The sequence below is a fragment of the Apodemus sylvaticus genome, chromosome 6 (genome assembly GCF_947179515.1).
Source record: "Apodemus sylvaticus chromosome 6, mApoSyl1.1, whole genome shotgun sequence".
In the NCBI taxonomy this organism is placed as follows: Eukaryota; Metazoa; Chordata; class Mammalia; order Rodentia; family Muridae; genus Apodemus; species Apodemus sylvaticus.
In genome coordinates, this window is record NC_067477.1 from 111,564,936 (window position 1) to 111,577,692 (window position 12,757).

Below are 12,757 nucleotides of genomic sequence, written 5' to 3' on the forward strand. Positions count from 1 at the left end.
AACCACTTCCGCTTCTATGTGCAAAGGAAGGACAAACACCAGGATATCACCTGTCAATACATATAATCATTCAAGCTGGAACAGCGACAAAGAGATTTGATATCAGCACCATTTATTCTAAGGTCCTGGCCCCTAATTAAAGGAAGGCTGGACCAGTAGCTCTGGGAAGTTTATCTCCTTCATCATTTCCTCTGTGTCCCGGTAGCTGTTACGCTCAGGCAGTGAGATATCACGTAGGCTGTGACAGCCCAGCAGGCACCAGTGTGCACTGAGGGCACGGAAGAGGCTTTGTTCAGCTCCCAGAGCTGGTTAATGTCTCCTTTCTGGTGAGCAAGCATGTCAAGGGGGAGAATGAATCACTGCGCAGGATCTTCATCAATCTTGCCCAGGGCCCTTTAGCGCAAATAGAGGCCGGTAACTGGGCTAACTCTAACCGTGTTACAAGGGCAGTGTATTATCACAAAATTACTAATTTGTTGAGGCGACAGTACAATTTACACATCTCCAGCCCCATCTCTAATTGTCTGACACTTATTTGCTGCTGAAAGAAGCACACAGCAGGAGAGGGTCTGAGAGGCAAGCCAATCAGCTAAAGCCTTTTAGAAACCACAATGGCTAAACTCCTGCTATCCGAGACTTCACAAGCAGAATTTTCAAGGAGCAAAAGGAGAAAGAAAAGAAAAAATCTGATGGGAAATGGAAAAAACAAGACAAAACAAAACAGAAATCTTTATTTGAAGACATAATATTAAAAATTGTCACAATTTTGGCTTCTACTCACGGGGCTACTCTGGGGGGAATTTTAAGTCATGGGGAAACGCTTTGCAAGCCCACAGTGTTGAAATGTGAGGAATGCATAGGGATTTCCAAAGTTCATCAGGGCTTGGAGATATAACACTACCCATTCCCCATTTTGGTAGAAAGTTCGTAGACTCTATTATAGAAGTTCTTCTCTGAGTGTTCTTTTTTCTGTTTTCTCTCTCTCTCTCTCTCTCTCTCTCTCTCTCTCTCTCTCTCTCTCTCTCTCTCTCTCTCTCTCTCATACCACCTACATGTCCAATGTAGACTTCCTGCATTTGTTTCTTTATATACTTTGTCATATAGTAGTACCATCCATCTTTCACATCATAAAGGTGACCAAGAGATTTGTGAGTTAATACAGCCCCACACAGAATGGGTATAAATGAGAATGTGCTATGTTCAGAAAGGAACTGGGTCTCTCTCTCTCTCTCTCTCTCTCTCTCTCTCTCTCTCTCTCTCTCTCTCTCTCTCATTCTCTCCAGACTAAAAAATAATCAGGAAAGCAATGGCATCACAATGCCTCACTTTAGTAGTTAAGTGTAAATACCAAAGGACAGAAACAGTGTTGCAAAGTTAAAAATATTCAACAGCTTGTGGAAATGAATGAAATGTGTGATAGAATTAAAAGATACCATGGAAGACAAGGAACTTGCAGTATCTACTTAAAGTAGGCAAGCACAATGCTTCATTCCCTTCTTGGTATAGAAAAATTAACATTACAAAGTAATGATGTGTTTGATTCACTGTCAGATAGTCTTCCCATACAAACATGCTTTGAGAGATTTCAGCAAACAAAGAATTGTGTTCTGATGGTGACCATGTAGGAGTCTAAGGATCATGAGGCAATATCACAGAACTTGAAGCACAGCTAGGATAAATATGTATGTAATCAGGGAACAGAGATAAGGCTAATGAAGGTTACAGCATAGAAAAGGCCATCTCTTAGGGGACAGAGAGTAGGATGGCTTAAGCAATAGTAGAAGATGGAGAAGAGAAGAGGAGTGTTCAGAAGAGTCTTTGTTGTAGGAGGATGAAGAAGAATCACAGGCTTGAAGGAGAGTGAGGGACTCAGCACCCCATAGCTTCCAGGAACCCAATGCCTGTTGCAATGAATGAAAGGAAGCAAAGTTAGCCTCAGGGATCCTAAAAATGTCCTGTCTTGTCAGAGGTCACCAGTTAATAAAGTAAGAACTTAGTTCATTATAATTCCCTGAGTAGTCAATGTCTCCATAGTCGCAATCAAATGAGTTGTGAAAATCTGCTTTACCTAGTGACAACCTCCCTTTGTTGAGTCATCTGTTTTGTTTCCATATGGCTTCAAAGGGTCAGCAATAGGAATGCCTATTCCATAACTCCAGCAACATTTTAATTAATTCAGAATGAAACAATCAGAAAAACTAATTGGAAAAAATAGTTTACTTTTACCCTCTATCAAATAAATTTGTAATAAAAATAATTTGGGTTAAGAAGGTTACATATTGTGTAGTCTAGGAAAATGTATATGGTCCATTGTAGAGCCTAAGTTCACACTACATTTTACCGTCCACATCTCATAGACAATGGTCATGGTGCACGGCTGAATAAACAACCAAGGAAGTATCAAATAATGAATCAGAACCTGTTCATTCTGTTTGGACTAAGCATCCATAATCAATTCATGGATGAAAATGGAAAATAGTTCAAGAATAAACAAAACAAAAAGTGAAAGAAACTATATTTCAACAGAGGTAAATGACATTTGGACTACTATTTGTTATAGCCATTCATGTTTGGTCTTATTGACTAGTATTTATTAAGAATACATATAAGCTTAGGTAGAGTATTAGCAAAAAAGGAACCTACTCTTAAAATAGTTGAGAAAAAAATATAAGGAGAATTAGGAACAAATTTTAAACTATTTATTCTCTTCATACATAGATCATCCTTCCGGGCAAATATTAATCTAGTGTTAATCATGAAGGCACATTATCCTTGCTCTTGGATATATATCAGTGGATATAACAACCTTTGCCTGAAGAAGGGGATAGAGATGACAACAAACCACAAAGCCATTTAGTGTCATATCAAGAAATTTTAATTCCTTGAAAACTCAAATGTGAAAAGAGTTAGAGAAATAAGCTGTTAAACAAGGCAGGAAAGAAAAGTCTGTCTCACATTGTAGAGTGAATGAAGGAAAGAGATGTCCCCCAAAAATGTGTGAATTGAGGTTATCATAGTTAGAGGAATTGGGCAGTATAGAGGTCCCATCAGGAAAATACTAGCTACATACAGTAGATGAAGAGAGAAGCCTTTGAAGCTGGATCAAAGAGTGGAGGGAAGAGTGGCAAGTGGAACTGAGAAGTTTACTAGAGACTCAAACACAAGACATAGAATCCCTTGCTTTTAGTCAAGTTCATATAAAGGAAAGACATCATTGAGTCAAAGTCATGATTTGAGTCAATGAGGGTGTCCATCTAGCTGCGCTAGGAAAAGCAGATCAAAGGCAAGGACCGTGCAAATACAGCAAGAACAGGAAGATCGAGCCATACTGTGTGAGTAGGAACCACTGTTGTGAAGGTGACGATGCATTGTGGGTAAACAGGGATGTGAAGAGCAACTTGCATTGCCTACCAAGGAAGTAAGGAAAAGGGATCAAGTGAAAGCTATAGATATATCTTTAGCTTGATCAGTTGAGCATCAGGTCCTAATGGGTACCAGGAAGAAACAACACAAGACAGGGGACAGGATTGAAGATCTCACTGTGGAAATGGCAGGCTAAAACACCAGGAAAAGGAAGTACCCAGTTAAGCAGGCCCTTGATTATAAGTCCAAAATTCCTGAAAGGTCTGAACTAGAGAAAAAAACTATATGCCTTCTGCCTAAAAGTATCTAAACAACAGAACAGCGCTGTGAAACATCTCTGGAGTGAATGCTTACAGAAAGGACATTCCCTTTCTGAGGGAAACTCAGAGCATTCAAAAGTTAGGAAGATGTCTTACTGAGGAGAAGTCAACCAAAAAGACTGGAAATATAGACCAGAGAATTAGAAGGGTTTCTCTGAGGTGTCCCCGAGGCCAAGCTAATGCTTCAGGAAAGATGCTGTGATAAATTACAGCAACTACAACTGATATATCAAAGAGGACACAAACTGAGATATGGTGACCCAGATCTCTAATGCAATTCAATGGTATTTAGAGAGGGAAGTTTTGGTTTAGAAATAAGGACACAAGTCTGAGTGGAGTGAATCTGGGGGACGGGGCCTGAGAAATGAAAGACCTGGATTTTATGTGGTGCCTAGAAAGAAAACGGACAAACAATGGGAGGCAAAGCTTCTTCCCTAATTTGTTTTGAAAGGAAATTGCCAACCTATACCAAAAGTAAGCAAAAGTTCTTGCCCTCAATTTGGAATTAACATGATATGATAAAGAGAAAAATAATAAAGAAAAATCCTGGGCTATTGGCCAAAGTGGAGAAATGGATGCAAAAAGCATTGATGTTTTTTGAGACAGAATCCCAATATTTTGTCTTATACATACTAAGTAGACAGTCCTCATCTCCTATGGCCCTTTCTCCCAAATGCTAAGATTCTAGCCATTTACAAAGACACCTAGTATAAATGATTTCTTTATTAAAGAGACCATTTTGAAAAATGAGTAATGGACATGTAGCCATGTATTCGTATGTGAGCAGTGGTTGCTAAAAAGGCCACCAGTCTTAGAAGAGAGATATTTAAAGTACTACAAGCATTCCCATCTTGCTGTTAATCAGAAATTCCTACTGTTATTCCAATTAAACAAAGATTCCATCCCATATCAAGGTCTCTAAAATATGGTATAATTTGTATATTTTATTTAAATAGGAACATCAGGTGAACTTATTCCTGGTGTGTGTGTGCGTCTCTGTGTGTGTGTGTGTGTGTGTGTGTGTGTGTGTGTGTGTGAACATTGTATTTTAGAATTTCATCTATTTTTATTCATGCAACCATGTACCCCTCTTCCTTGGTACAAACTACTCCCCTGGTATATACTACTTGTTTTAGTATATGGATGGACATACTCATAATTTTGTAATTGCTAGATAATTTTCAACATTTGTTTTGTCACACTTTGTCCTCTAAAAAATAAAAAGTTTCACTATACATTTTGACACACAGCATTGGACACACTTATCACTAGTCTTGGGTATATCTTCAAGAATGAGATTTATAGGTCTCAACTTCCAGTTGGGTTTGATAATGACACATTATTCTTCAAAGCCACTGTATTAATTTATGCAGATTAAAAACTAGTGATCCTGCTTTTCGATTTACATATTGGAAGTTGAAATGTAGGGAGAATAAAGATGCCTCTCAATTTCTTGGTACTCATAGACTAGGAGTTGATCCATTGTGAAGGTGTGTAATGGTGATACAATGTCAGTTAATTTGCATTTATATGGCTATTAGTTATATCAGCAAGTTTCAATAGTTTTTAAATCCCACTCAGGTTTCCTGGTTTGCACTGCTTGCTTTTATTTTCCTTTCAGTTTTTTTTCCTCAGGCTCTGGTGTCTTGAGAGCACTGAACTCCTTGGTGGTAGTGGCTACTCTGTCACCTGATACTTCTAGACACAGTAAGGGAGCAAATCTGAGAAAATCTCCTTCAGGGGAAAAAAATGACACTGAAAGGTTTGGCTTTGCTGTTTCAGATTATTAACCAGGATAGTTTCAACTCCCCAAAAGAATGAGGCAATGCATGAGCACTCACCCATGCTTATTGACGTTGTAGGCTTTAAGTGCCATGTGTATTAAACGAGCAGATTGACTACAAGATTGCAGGCTTCTCTTGCCTTGCACTTCATCACTCCAAACGATGTCATTCCCAATGCAGGACTGACAGGCACTCATGCCATGCCTTGGTTCTATATCCCCAATCCATTAGTATTGGCTCGGGGTCAGCTTTTTTGAATACAAGATCAATTCTAATATAGTTACATTGACTTCTATGTCTATGAGAGAGTAGATAGAAAGTTGAGCAAGATCAATAAATTCCAAACAACAAATAAGAAAATAATACTTGGAGTATATGAGCCAGTTAGCATGCATGGATTTCTCTGGGCTGGTCATTGATTTAAATATAGGTAGTTCAGAAATGATGTGCTTGTGTTCAGATCTGAAATCCAAGGTGAAATCAACCCCTCAAGCTGCATCTGGCTGAGAATAAAATAAATGACAAAAATCTCTGGTCTGGTCATTTATCCACAATCCTACATTTTAGGGGAGCCTTAAAACCAGTTCATGTCTTTTACCAAATGTTTTCATTAAATTGCTTAATTTCATTTACCACAGAATATGTGATCCTTTTGACCTACCATCCAGATTCCACAGTTTTACTACATTTAAAGTTCTGTGTATACCTATGTGTCTATGTGTAGATATGTCATTAGTGCAGAAGACTTCAGAAGCCAGAAGAGGGCACTGGATCCCTAGAGCTGGAGTTATAGGTGGTTGTCAGTCACACAACTTGGGTAGTGACAACTACATAAATGTTTTCTGCATATATATAGCTAGCCCTTTGTGTTGAGACATTGCACCAATTCCAGATCTCACAAGACGATACCCATTTTCCCTAAGTCTAATAATACCATACATTTTCACTCTCTTTCTTGCTAAGATTTCACCTAAGTCTATGCATACTCCAGATGACGCTATCTCTCAGACACTGGAGGATCCTCTACCTGCCCATATATTGCTGTCACTTAGCTGAAACTTCGGACATGTAAACACTTGGTTTCCATGAAGAATTTTCTGTTTGTGTTTGCTACTTCCATAATAAGGGCTCTTGAATGTCTAAAACGGAAGTGAGACATCAATCAGCTCATGTCCCATTCATAAAGCATGTTCTCTGAATGCAATGAAATGCTTAATCAAAGAAAACTTATTGTTATGGATAGAAGCTTGCATTTAGGTCTCTTGCTAATTCTGTGTCCATCATAGAAAGCCCGTCTCCATTTATACCCTTCTTTTCTGAGCTGAACCACTGAGCCTGGCTATTTATTTCCTTCCTGTTATTCTACTATGTAGTCTAAATATAGTTTGATATTGAAATGAATAGTTGCTTTTAAACAAACAAACAAACAAACACTAAAAACAAAGAAATCTAGCTAAATCAGGTAATGCAATATTGGCTGAAAGATTTTAGCCAACAGATACACTTTTACTTCTCATGGTCTGTCTTCACATACTGATATATCAGGCTTCTTGTTCTGAAGTACCATTACATACATCCTAAATCAGTTTGCTGATGAGAAAATCAGGTTCTTATTAAATCTTGAAATACCTAACTTGACAATAAACAATTTCAGCAAAGAAAATACAAAGTCTAATCCTTGTGCCTTGCAGGTGGAAGTCACTTAAGTGGTGCTGAATCCTGGGAGGGTGATGCTATTACTGAGCTAAATACTCTTTTTTGGCAGCTCTGCATCCATGTCTCCCATGTTTTACTGTGATTCAACCTCAAGAGCCTGATTTCAATGGCTAGGCTCCATGCCCTCTGGCTTACCACTCACTCCAGCCAGCAAGCAGTATTGGTAATACATTAGAGGATGGGAAAATAGAAGGATCAGTATTTCACTTCACTTGCTTCCTTTCTGCCATCTGTGTTTTGACAACAGATACATTTTCAACCCAAAGCCTGCAACTTCCATAGGTAACTGACCCTACAGCTATAATTCTCCAGAGTCTATTAGCCACTCTTTCCAGAGCCCTTTCACACTTAAGCAGGGCACAGTGTTTTATTGCCAGAGTGCTTTGTGATCCATTATTCATCTTCCTTAAGCCTACTCACAACTTTATAAAAGATTCCTTTTATTAAATTCCTACAAATGGCTCCTTTTGAATATGCCATGTTATTGTCTGTGTCTCTGATATTATAAAGGAGGAAATTAAGGCACAGCAGTATTGTGCCACTTACACAACCCAGACCATACAGCTAGAGAGAGGCACACTGAGATCCAAATTCTTGCTGTCTGACTCTACAATCTGCTCCTGACACTATACTCTGCTGCCTCAGGGTCTGTGTGCCTCCAAATTTATCCAGACAACTGCCTTTTTAGCTTCAATATAGGTCTGTAACGTTTCTTTGCCAGATGAAGTCAATAGTAAATGTGTCTTCCCTTGCCAGGAGAGAAAGATCACAAATCTATTTCAGAAAGGATGTGGGCAGAGTTAACCATGAGAAAGAAAAGGAACTCGTTAGGCCAGGGTATTCATATGATCATCTAGGCTCTGAGGATCCATGTCTGGCATATCCACAGGAAAGACAGACAGGAAGGAATTTAAGAAAAAGGCAGACATATCACTTATTCTCTTTTAAAAAAATGAAGAAGAAGAAGAAGAAGAAGAAGAAGAAGAAGAAGAAGAAGAAGGAGGAGGAGGAGGAGGAGGAGGAGGAGGAGGAGGAGGAGGAGGAGGAGGAGGAGGAGGAGGAGGAGGAGGAGGAGAAGGAGAAGGAGAAGGAGAAGGAGAAGGAGAAGGAGAAGGAGAAGGAGAAGGAGAAGGAGAAGGAGAAGGAGAAGGAGAAGGAGAAGGAGAAGGAGAAGGAGAAGGAGAAGGAGAAGGAGAAGGAGAAGGAGAAGGAGAAGGAGAAGGAGAAGGAGAAGGAGAAGGAGAAGAAGAAGAAGAAGAAGAAGAAGAAGAAGAAGAAGAAGAAGAAGAAGAAGAAGAAGAAGAAGAAGAAGAAGAAGAAGAAGAAGAAGAGACAGCAAGTAATGGAGTGGGTCAAAATCTCAACTGCAAACCTGAATTTCAGGCAAGTCTTTTGTCTGAACTAAAACCAAGAGTAAAGCTGGATTTAACTCAGGAAGGAACTTGGAAAGTGAACTGTCACTTAGTTATTTGAAGTGGCTAAGGAGACATCCCACTGAAATCCTAGGGAAAAAATCATTCAAATCATTCAGTTAAATCTCAGTTAGATAAATTGCAAAGCCTTTCCCTACAATCTAACTTGAGCAGCATTATTTCAATGCCACTGTGTTAAATACCTAAGCTAATTAGGCATTAATTGTTGGTATCAGGAACCTGCATGGCAGATCATCTATGAACCCGATTACATCACACATAGGTATCAAGGACTAACACACCTTTGCCATGGCAACCAAGATACATTCCCAGAATCCATTTGGCTCACTTCTCAGCTTTACCTGTGAGCAGCTATGGCACAACCCAAATAAAAAGCAGTCTCCTCTGACCTCTCTCTTTTCCCTTGTCTTCATCACCACCTTTGCCCCCTTACCCCACAATAAACCCTGTGTGGAGCTCTAATTGGCCTGGTTTGGTCTGTTCAGATATAAGCCTCGATTCTAACAAAACATTGGAGAACCAATGACATGTTTATAGAAATAAAAGACAGAGAAGACATGTTCTATGGAGGTGTGGTGAGGTGTTAGGGAAGGGAGTGTCTCAGCGGGTCAGCACCAAGGCATCCCTTCTTTCTGAGGGACCAGCCACGTGATCGTATAGCATAGAATAGAGTTTATTCAGTGCATGAGGAGGGGTGTTAAGAGGGTAGTAGAGGCAGAGAAAGGCAGAGAGAGAGGGTAGAAAAGTAGTGGTCAGCCATGCACATGCAGAGAGAGGTGGGGAAGAGAATGGGGTAAAGGAAAGAGAGAAATAAGAGAATAAGAGAGGAACAAGAGAGGGAGGAGGGGGTAAGCACCCCCTTTTATAGTGGTACCTTTTATAGCATCCCTCAGGCCTACTTACCTGGCTATTACCAGGTAACTGTGGGGTGGAGATTAGACAGAATGCTAACATTAATCTACAGAGTTTTGCTAAAACTCACCACATTTGCTCTTGTGTGTGTGTGTGTGTGTGTGTGTGTGTGTGTATGTGTGTGTCCAAGAGAAGATCTCAATGTGTAGCTCTGGCTCCCCTGGAACTCATTGTATAGACCATGCTGTCATCAAATTCACAGAGAATCCATTTTCCTCTGCTCCTTATGTGCTGGGAGTAAAAGCGTGTTCCATGTTTAAAAGACAGGTGATAGGAGTTCCTTCTGTCAGGCGGGGAAGGAAGGATCATATAGTAAAACTTATTTTCTTAAAATATAAACTAGAGTGCTTAACTCAAATGCAAGCATACATTTGCAGTGTATGTTATATGTGTGCCTGTCAGCCATAATTATATTCACAGATGTTGATTAAAGAGAGAGGCCACAGTAAATAAGCTACCAAGATGGCTACTCCATAGGAGAATATTTTATTGTGGATTAGAGTGAGAACAGCCATGGGCATGTAGGGGAGTTTGCCATGGCTGGCCCTCAGGGACACGGACAGAAGAGGGAGGACAGGCCCTTGTTGGTCTATGAGAGAGGACAGAAAAAAAATGGTGGGAGAGTTCTGCCAGTTATAAGGGGTCTTGTAGCTTCAGGAAGAAGGCAGGTTGGCTGGAACAACCTGGGAACTACTCCAGGACTCGGAACTGTTGGAAGCTTGTTTGAATTGAGGGAAAACATGAGGCCCTTTCTGGAGTATGGGGAGGCGGGTTGTAAATCAGACAAGTAATGCTTTTTTTTGGCATGCAGACACCTACTTTACAAGGTTTTTTAGGAATGCTAAGCATTCTCTTGGTCAGAGTACAACCTGGGCTGAGTCCACACTGCCTTCTTGGGGGATTGAGCCCTGGTGCATTTAAAATCCAGTTCCCTAGAAAAGATAAAGTCTTAAACCTGTACTTATACTTTTTCCATTTTTGTTAACATGTTGTTGTGATGATATTTGTTGAGCTTATAAAAATACAATAAAATAAACATATTTTTCTTTGTGTACTTTCCTCACAGTAATTACAGGTAAGATAAGAATGAAATCTAGTCCATAACCTTTAGTTGGATCTCATCTTAACTAAAACAAGCTGGAATCTCTACCAAACACTGTCAGTTGCAGGATCTACCTGACTTTAATTAACTCCTATATCTCTGAAATATTTTCTTGTTCTGATGATGTCTGAGACTATTTAAGAAGAAAAGTCTCAATTTCTGAAGAAGTTCCCTTCATGTTCTTCATTTCCCTTCCTTTTCCCAATTTTGGCAAAATGCACAGCAATAAATCAAATACTTTCTTCGGACTTACTTTAACATAAAATTATGGTTACCTTCACAGAAGCCAAGAATTCCTAGCAGCACTCAGTTAGGGAAACTTCAACAGACATAACCACAGGATCTGCTACAAGGGCTTTTTCTTGCTGCATAAATGTCATTTTTTCCTCTTACCTAGAGCTAGAGAGATTGTAGGCTTTTGCTGTTGTAGGCTGGGCTGCTAACAGTGTTTACAAAAATGGTTGAGAAAACCCATGTCTGTCTGACAGCTTTTTACCACATCAATTATAAATGCATTTTCCCTTGGGTGGTATTATCTCTCGCCCAAGGAATTTTCCACTGTCCTAGAGCATTTGCTGAGGAGAATTGATTAGGAAGGTGGCTTCCCAGTAGATGGAAAGAAACTGCAAATGCTCCTGTTTGTTGCTGTTGTTGCCCTCGTAGCATAAATACTGTGAGAATATGAACAATTACAGCTGAAAATTCAAGCGGAAGCTGGTATGAGAGAATTGGCAGTTCGCCCCTGCAGAGCGGAACAGACCCAGATAGGGGAAGCTGGAATCTATCTCCCTCAGCAGTGATGCTTGCTAGTGAAGGAATTACAGACTTCAGACATCTGAGGGGAAAGGAGGACCAGTACTTGTTTGGAGCTGGGTACTGGAATTATCTGGATTCGCTATACCCACAGTGCAGTGATTTTCTGATTATATAGACCCAATTTTGATTCATTCTCTCTCTCCTTCCCTTCTTCCTCTTACTCCCCCTCCATCTTCCTCTACCTTTCCAACTCTACCTTCCTCACCCTTGCTCTTGCCTCCATCTTTCTCTCTGATTATGGACATGGGCGACTGACTGTTAGAAAAATAAGTTTCTACTAAACTGTTTTAAATGATTCCAGATACATTTCTGTCAGTTTTAAAATAATGTAATTATTCAAATGAGCACATTTATTTTCTTATTTTATGTAACTTTTGCTTATTTAATTCTGAATATAGGCAATTATGACTCTTTTCATTTTTAAATGGATTTTTATTTACATTTAGCTTCATACCAATATTTAATAAGTATTGAATTAATTGCCAAACTAAAAAAATGTAGATTATGTTGATAGACTTAAGAGCATGTGAATAACAAATGTAAACAATCAAAGGGGTTAAAACTATGCATTTCATTTTTTTTCTAAAATTGTGGTGTGTATGAGTATGTGCGTGTGCATGTGTGCATGTGTGTGTGTGTATGTGTGTGTGTGTGTGTGCGCGCATGCATGTATGTGTAGATACGAGTATATAATTCCAGGCATAAGAAGAGTCCAAAAGACGGGTAGGAGATATGGGTAGTTGCATGCATGCTAGAAAACAAATTTCAGGTCCTTTGCAAAGCAGTAAGTGCTGCTCAGTGCCAAATAGTACACATCTGGAGGAAGCATCTAAAGCTATGCTATCTCACACAGTAGCCACATGCCACTTACTATTGGAGTACCCCAAATTGAGGTCCCCTTTTAATTTAGAGCATTTATTGAATCATGTAGACTGTACAGAGCCATATTGGGGCAGTCTTGCACTTGGTCAGAGTTTGACTTTGGTCAAGGTTAACTTCTCCCAGTTAGCCAGGATCCTGCTCCACCTAGGGTGGAGCGCTCGTAGTAAAGGTTAAGTTCATTGTTCCTCCAGGTATAGGGATTCCTGAATTAAGCAAGTGACCCACCCAGCTGCCGGAGCAGTCAAGACAAAGACCTCCAAGAGAAGCTAGACAACTTCCACCGGAACTCAGCCTGGAGTCTGGGGGGAAGGGTTTGCCCAAACTGTTAAAAGGTCCGGCGCCATTAAAGTTTACGGCTTTGATCAGTGAACATTGACTTGGCCGCACGTTCTTTTCGCCCCTCTTCCCTATAACCCCAAAATTCTCTCA